Consider the following 8,854-nt stretch of genomic DNA (forward strand, 5'->3'; position numbering starts at 1 on the left):
GAAACATGTCCTAGAAGTTTCATTACGATTGGATGTCATTTGATGCTGTAACGGATGTGATTTGTTTGTCGATGAGCAATTGGCTTTTGTTGATTTCAGTCACTTGAGTGTAGCTTGAGTTAGATGCGAGTTGTTAGTTGTTTTTCAGGAGATTGACAACCTGTAGCCTCTATGCACTAGTTAAGTCAGCCTCATCCCATGGATTGTCAATTTAATCGTGGTTCTCGCTAAAACTGCAATAAGATAGGAAAGTGAGGTTAGACTACCGTCCCACATTGAGCGGTGAGACCTAAACTATGAAAAAACACGAGCGTCTTGTGAAGTTATCCTTTAACTTCCTCTAGGATCTCCTAGAGTCAAAAACTTCTTTTAGAAATCGCATAGTCTAAGATTGTCGTCTTTTGTTGTGTAGAGGTAGCTTGGAGGTAAGTTGTACTTGCTGAGTGCCTTTAGGATTGTAGAACTAAATTAGGATTTTGAGAATGATTAATAGACGAGACAAATCTTAAGATCAAAGCTCAAAAGACCATAAAAAAACAAGAAAACGAGTGTTTGTGGACACTTTCCACAACCCCATTGCATGAGGATCTAGGAGTAGGGTAGGTAGGATCCGATGTGGATTTCAAAATATTGCTCTCTCTGAAAGAATCAAGTGTGTTGTTATTGGAATTTGCAAAATTTCAGGTCTACGGCTAGAAATGAGTAAGCGTAAAAGTTGTATGAACCAGCGGGTAAGCTCAAGGACACTTTGAGGTAAAATTTCAAGACTTGGCCAAAACTTAGATTATTTATTTTTTCTTGACATTTTAGGCCAAATAAAGTTTTGACTTGATTCATAGGCTTAAAATAACTCATAAAAGGACTATCCTTGAAAAAAGTGCAAAAATTGGTTCATCTCAAGTCTGAAGCTAATAATCGTGATATTAACTTTTAACTCAGATTTGACTTAGGTTCACACATTGACTTATTGCATGTGTACAAACAACTTTTGTAAAGGCACAAAAAATTTGGATTACCAAACTGGCAAAAAACTGGGTCAAAACTAAAGTTTGTACTGACTTTCTGAAACTTGAGTGTAAATTGGGAAAAAATTGTTCAAACTTGATGAAATCTGATTTATAGGCTTATATTGATGTGATAAACATGTGTATATGCTCAGTTGACCTAAAAGATGCAAAAAGTTTCCAACTGTAAATAATCACGATTATTTATATCTGTCCCATTTTTCAACTTTTTTGACCAAGTTGGCATACCACTAGCTTTACCATGTTGTAATAAGCCCACAAATCAAATTTGGTGACATTTGGATCTTTGGATTGGAAATTGTGACCAAATTTGCAAAGTCAATCTACGGACAGAAAATTGATGACCATTTGACCAAAAATTGTCCAAATTTGTTAAAACTTGGCTCGAGACCTTATGTTGAAGTGCTTAATAGATATGTGCAAAGGTTGGGACAAAAACTTGCACAAATATAGCTGGAGTAAGTAATCGTGATTATTTACATCTGCCCCAAAAATTGACAATTTTGCATATTTGAGCATACCACAAGGTCAATCATACCAAGTAGACCACACAAATCAATTTTGGTGAAATTTGGATCACAAAAGTGAGACTTAAGCCAGATTCTTGAAATTAGATTCTGCGGACACAAAACAGTTGATAAACTTGAACAGATTTTGTCCAAACTTGTTGAAACTAGTCCAGGGACTTTAACAGGTTGTATACTTGGCAAACCAAGCCAAAAATTGCAAAACACTAGCAAAAGTAAATAATCGCAATTATTTACTACTGCTTCACAGGGACATCAGTTTTGACTTTTGAACTTGTACAGTGTTAGACCAACATAATACAAAGCCATTGGGCAATTATGGGTTCACTCGGATCCAAATTGGTACATGTTCACTCGGTTTTCAAGTTGCAGATTAATCCTTTGATTTTTTACAAAAGTCAAACCTGAAAGTCAATAGCTGACTCCCATAGCTTGATTTGAAGTGATACACACAGACCAACCACAATAGTTAGCAAAAATTATACAGTCTTTGTCGAAGAATAGCTAACTTTATCAAATTTATACAGGAATCAGGTTGTAGACAAGAAATCAGTAGCTTGACAGAAAGTTGCAATGGAATCAAGTGGAAATTGGCAACAAGTCAATCCAAAGGTAAGTACTCTATCCAGGGCTTTACAAGTCTTTATGAACCTTAGATCTGGCTGTGTACTAGGAAATCATGGCATATTTGGAGAAACCTCTAGTAGAGTATCCACCGAAGAAGGCGTGAATCAAGGCAATTCCTTGCACACTATTCCGGAAGAAGTCTCAAACACTTTTTATGATTTGACGTCCGAAATGTCTTCTTATTTGACTCACTCAGAAACCGGAAATACAATGCGTTATAAGCATATACTCTCTTTTTATAAGACTAATCGTCATGGAGCTCATGTTTACCTCGATCCTAATGAAGAGTATGTTATTCGCATTGATAACCATGGTATGGAGTTCGAAGAAGAGATTAGGGCAAACAAACAAGGAAAAATATACATGGATAAAAACGGAACTCAGTATTTACAAGTCGAAAACCCTAACGTGATAGACAAATGGGGATTAGATGTCATAATAATCAATATCTAATTCTCCTAAATGATTTTCTCATGTTAAACTAATCATTTAATATGGGGAAGTGCCAGGGGAGAAAAAGCTAGAATATTGGTTAAGCTAGTAGACCGGCCACAGTAGATATCCAAAGGAGGGAAAAAAGGGATTCAAAGGGGGGGCCATCTGCAAAAGAGCCATGTGCAACAATGGGCTAAAAAGACCCTAAGGTTCAGCCCATTAAGACTTCCAAAATGCTAAGGTTCCAAAATTCAAAGGTTGTGTCCAAAGGTCAACCTTAAGGGAATTGGATGCTTTGTGTGTGTACAAAAAAGTCTTTGCAATCCCTACTTGGTAGAGGGAGAGCCTTGCATGTAGGGGATGAGAGAGAAAGCCACACACACACACACACAAGCTCCCTTTACACAAAGGGAATGAGGGACACATGTCAGCTCCCTAGGCTAGATGCCCACAAGGTGTACCCAATTCCTATTGCATGGCCTTGGAGGTGGACCAATGAGAATTAGGCTAGAGTAAATCTAGTTTAATTAATTTAAAAACACTTAATAAAAGAACCAATGAGAATTAAGTCCTCTAGAAGACTATTGGACAGTCTCCCAAGGGGTCCAATGAGCATTCAGCAGCCCAATGGCTTGTCTGATTCCTATTGGCCAGGAGGCAAAGGGGTCCAATGAGAGTTTAGTTGAATTATTAAATTACCTAAAGCTCTCACAAAAGGGGAAAGGGGGACAAATGTCAGAAGGCTATCACTTATGTTGCTTAATAGTCATTGGCTTGACATGGGGAGGTCCAATGAGGGTAGAGCAAGAGCAAATAGCAAGAGGGCTCGCCCAAGAGAGAGAGGGGGCTGATTTTTGCAAGGCATTATCACACACACACTCTCACACAGTCTATGTGAGAAGTAAAAAAGACTATCTCTGCCCAAGCTTTAATGGAAAGCTTACCACCTGCTCCAAGCTTGTGAGAAGGGAGGCCTACACCAACACCTCTTGGCTTTGTGATGCAAATCCAACCAAGAGCCAAGCTTCAATGCATGCTCATCTCCTCTACCATGCTAATTACTAAGCTAAGCTATGCTAATATGAGTGATTATACGAGGAGATGTACATCTTTCTCGTAAGATACTCCTTCTTCCTCTCAATCTACTCTCATACCCTGCTAGCTCTCACCATCTTCGAAGGTGTGTGAGGTCTTGGGTCTGAGACCGGGGATAATTGATGTTGTGTTTGCTAAGTGTTTTGCTTAGTGCATGAAGCTTTCATCTTCATTGCACTAGCTAGTCTTGAAGGAACACAAAGAATTGTATTGTACAATGTCTCTCTTGATGGGAGAAACCATAATACAAAGCCTTTTGGAGGGGGGACCGGCTCCATGCAAATCCAGTCCTCAACTGTTGTCAATAGCTTAATTTCTCTCTCTTTTGAAAGTATTGTTCATGCTATCTAACTAGGTGTTATGCTTCTTGTTGCTCTCTCCACCCAAGCACTCTTGTAATTCTCATTAGGAATCTATTCTAATGAAATGCCCACTATGTTCATGCTAATTTCCGCTACACACAAGTTTTTAGGCCATTATATGTTACATTAGAAGTAAATACCATCATTCCAGATATGGCTGCAAAAGAAGGACCACCAACTTTAGAATTCGAGGGATACGATCAAGTTGATTTGAAGCCTTTGAAACGGCTTAGTACGGATAATCCTAGAATCGGAGTCTATTGTTGGGAGGATAGAAATGTAAAAAATCTTCTATGGACTTTGCATGCCAAATCAGGACAAGTGACGGCCATGAAGATCATCTATATCTTCAAGATCAAAGAAAAAGGACCAGTAGATCTACCAACCTATCTGTTTAGGGATTGTTATAACAACAACTTTGTTATGATGACTCCTGAGGAGGTGGAACAAACCAAACATCAAGGATATTTCACAAGGGATTGGATATTGGGCTAAGGACCAAAAACCATTCCAAGAGACGAACACCGTGAGAGATCATATGAGAGTAATGTTAAGAAACCAGAAACCACCTCATCACGAAGAAAACCGGGTGACACTAAGGCCAGTTTAGGGCTACATGAGTCACTATTTCCAACAGACTGGTTTGAAGGGCTCGGAAGAGGACCAATTGCCAAGAGACCGAGAGTTGAACCAAATAGACGCATCATGATTTTCAGAAATGCTTCAGAAAATACAGTGGATCAGGGGATCCATACGACCACTTAGCAAGCTTTAAGCAAGTGCTAAGAGCAGAATGGATATTCAATTTCCATACTCAATTCAAGGGGTTTGGAATGACATTAGAAGAAAAAGCACTGACATGGTTCCAAAACATTCCACCAAGGTCAATTATGGACTTTAACACATTAGCTCAAGGATTTGTAGCTGCTTGTTCCAAAACGGCGATCAAACACAATACGGTAGCCCAAATCTACAGCTTCCAACAGAACCAAGGTGAGTCTGTTAAAGATTGTGCAAAACTCGAATGAAATAATACATTGCCAAATGCCCAGAGCTAGAGATACCTGCAGAAGATGTTTCTAGAGGGACTGCTAAATAAAGAACTTCATGCTATACTCTATAGCAAGAATCATACAACCCTAGAAACGTGTGTATCAGTTGCGATCTACTTAGGAGACAATTGTGATATTTTCAACAAAGAAGATGTCCCTAAGGATAACAAAAGTGAGAAAATAGTGTCTATTAAACCAGCACAAGTGGGAACGGCTATTGCAGCACAGCTTTCAGCCATAGAAGACATGCTCAAAAGGATGAATGACATGATGAACTACATACAAAAAGCACCTATGAGGGGACCAAGACAAGGGATACTTCAACAGGGACAACCAATTAGGCCACAAAAATGGTGTGCAATCGAGGGAAAATGGACCAACCATGAGACCAACGAGTGCTACTTCCGACCAAAGTATGATAGAAATGTTCAGTATGTGTCTATGAGGCCACAAGGACAACCCATGTACATATATCAACCTAATATGGCCCAAGCTCAAAGACGACCGATGGGTATGGAAAGACCTCAACCCATGTTCAGTCAACAAGCTCCGTATCCAGGACATAATGCAGTGCCTGTAAAGTACATGCATTCAGAAGGAGTCATAGATGAACAAGCACTAATGCATGTTACACCCTATGCTGAGACTAGTCCATCTACGATAATGGTAGAAGGAGATTGGTATAATTCACACCCACCACCAATGGAAGAACCTGTGACTTATCCTCCACCAGAGCTCACACCAATGTATTATGTAGCTAATCAAGGTGTCAGACCTCCTATGGTAAGACCCATGATTACGCCAAGAACGAGAAACTCTTATAACTGTGGTGCAGATGATCATTGGAAAAATGAATGCCCAGAGCCTGACAAGAACCTCAAGCCAGTTGAAGCTTATTGCATATAATGTTGCAAAAAGAGAGGACACTTCCCAGAAGATTGTCCTAAAAATCTTTTAAACAAAGGAAAAACAGTAGTAAATGTAGTCCAAGTGCTACCTAGTAGCTCATCTGAGAGTGAACCGATTGTTCCAATCAAGGTAATCACTAGAGCTTAGGCTAAGAAAAAGAAACATAACTCCTTTGATGATTTGGAGAACACAAAATCTTCCTCTCAAAAGATCAAAAGAAGCAGAAGCAAAAGGTATGAGATGAGGAAACAAAAACAACGAGCTGAAATCAAGGAGAAAGCAAAACATCTATTCCAAGAAAAGGTAAAAGAACCTGGAAGTGAAATCAAAGAAACAATCGGTGAAATCCGGAGGATCAATTTTGGTTGATAAAATTTTTGAGCCTATTAATGCAACCTTGGAAGCTTACCAAGCGGAACTAAAAGCAGGCCAAAACATGGAAAACAAATGGAAAAACTATCCTTCTCTAGACATGGAAGCAGCTAAGCTTGAAGCTTATCAAAATTTAGTAAGAATCACACAGGAGTTGTTGGAAAAACAAAAACCCAAGCTTGAAAGTATTGCAAAACCTGAGGAGTTTGTGGTAAGAGACACTAAAGAAACATCCAAAGTGGTGGTAGAACCCCACTTAGAACCAAAAGAGCCAGAACTTATAGTGTTGGACAACAAAGATGCCTTAAACAAAATTCCATTTGTAGAGGAAGACTGGCCATGACACTTATGGGAAAAAGTTAGAGAGATCAATGATGGGAGCCTAACTCTAAAGTCAGCTCCTATAGAGGAAGTTTGGTTAGACAACCTACCTCTTGATATGGATGTGGATGTACAATCCTTGTATGGGGATTGCTGATCTGAAGCTTCAAGAATGTCTCAACTATTGACCTTGAAAACATTACCCTCTTACTTGGGAGATAACGAAGATGAATCCATAGTGTGTAAGACCACTCAAGTAAAAAGAGCGGGACAAACCCTAGAAGTAGACAATATTCATTCAATCATGTCTACACCCATCAAATGCACTCTTACTTTGGGAGGACTGTTAAAACTCAGCCCATATTTATGGACTGATCTACAGAAAACCCTAGAGAAGGTGGGAATAACGGGGGTAATCGAAATGTTTTTGAAAAAATTGAAACAAGAAATGGATAACAAAGAGATTCGATATGTTCCAATGAACAAAGTTGGAGAATATTATGAAGGGGAAGAAGGAAACACCACCCTTCCAGTGAAATATAATGACATTGAAACCATGGGAATACTGGATAGCGGAGCAGGCATAGCCATAGCCACGAAAGCAGTATGGGAATCCTGGGGACAACCACCCATTAGACAAACTTGAATGAAATTGCAATTGGCTGATGGACGTATTGAAAGACCCTTAGGACTGCTAGAAAAAGTGATAGTTAATTCCTGTGGGATTGAATATCAACACACTTTTGCCATAGTAGACTTTGGGAAGAAACTCAATTACGAAATCATATTGGGAAGACCTTTCAGGCGACAGGTACAACTTATCCAAGATTGGGGAAACAACTATCTGTACTTGAAGCAAGTGAGATCTATAACAAGGGTTAATTTGAAAGATCACACTTATAAAGATGTCTTGAAAACGTCCATACAAGAGTTTGATTCAACCTCTTCGGCCGAAACTAAGCTTCCTTCATGGTTAAACAAAGACACTCCTATTTGGATGTACGGAGCTTCAGAAAATGGAAGTTTAAAAAGAGAAGAATGTACCTTAGAAAGGGATTGCTCAGACGAAGCCTATGTACCTGAATCCTTTCTAGAACATTTGTTTGAGCCATTTGAGTGGACTCAAATTTTAGCTACAATGGATGTATGTGTGAATACGTCTACGCCTACTCAATTTTGCAATGAGGATGGCTAGGACATAATTCCCATACAAATGATCTCAACTCTAAACCTTAAAGATGAAATTGAGGAAACCAAAGACTTGATGAAAGCTCAACAAGTCTTTTCAGACCTCTACTATGACACAACAGATGAGTTAGAAGAATATCCAGCTACCTCAGAAGATTTGGGGTCAGAAAAAGAGCATGTGAGAGCTAAGCTACTCATGAAAGGGAGGAAGGAAAAGTTTTTTGACTTTCCTAACCAAAAATCGAGAGGACAAAAATGGCATAGACGAAAAAGAGACACCAGAAACGTAAAAGCCAGACCTATCCATCAATCTCCAGTAGAACACAGTTCCTAATGCAGATAGATGCACATGATTGTGTCAAGGACAAAATCACTGGCAGATATCCTTCAAACAAAAATCCAAAAATGTCGAGAACATTGAGAAAAACAAGGAAGGATACTCAAGCAAAGCCAAACAAACAGGACAAGGAGCCAACCATGATACCAGTTGAGCGGAAATAGAAATATTAAGAGTTGAAAAAAGCTTTAAAGGAGATATATACAACCAAAATGGAAACCACAAAAGAGGATGGTAAAGATGGAATGAGTGTTCCATCCCATTACAAAAAATCTCAAGGGTGTTGATCACAAAAATTTGTCAATATACCATACCCATGAGAGATGATGCAAAACCAAGTAGACAAAGGCCATACACATACAATGAAACATTTGCCAGGAAGATCAAAGAAGAGATTGAGAAACTAAAGGAGACCGAATTCATTTATGAAATCGAACACACAGATTGGGTGTCTCCAATTGTGGTCGTATCTAAGAAGAATGGAAAATTATGAGTGTGTGTCAATCTCAAAAAAGTGAATGCAGCTACCATTAGAGACAACTTTCTTCTTCCAATCACTGAGCATGTGTTAGAACGAGTTGTAGGAAAATAAGCTTACAGCTTC

The sequence above is a fragment of the Adiantum capillus-veneris genome, chromosome 23 (genome assembly GCF_014529385.1).
Source record: "Adiantum capillus-veneris isolate H3 chromosome 23, ASM1452938v2, whole genome shotgun sequence".
Classification (NCBI taxonomy): domain Eukaryota; kingdom Viridiplantae; phylum Streptophyta; class Polypodiopsida; order Polypodiales; family Pteridaceae; genus Adiantum; species Adiantum capillus-veneris.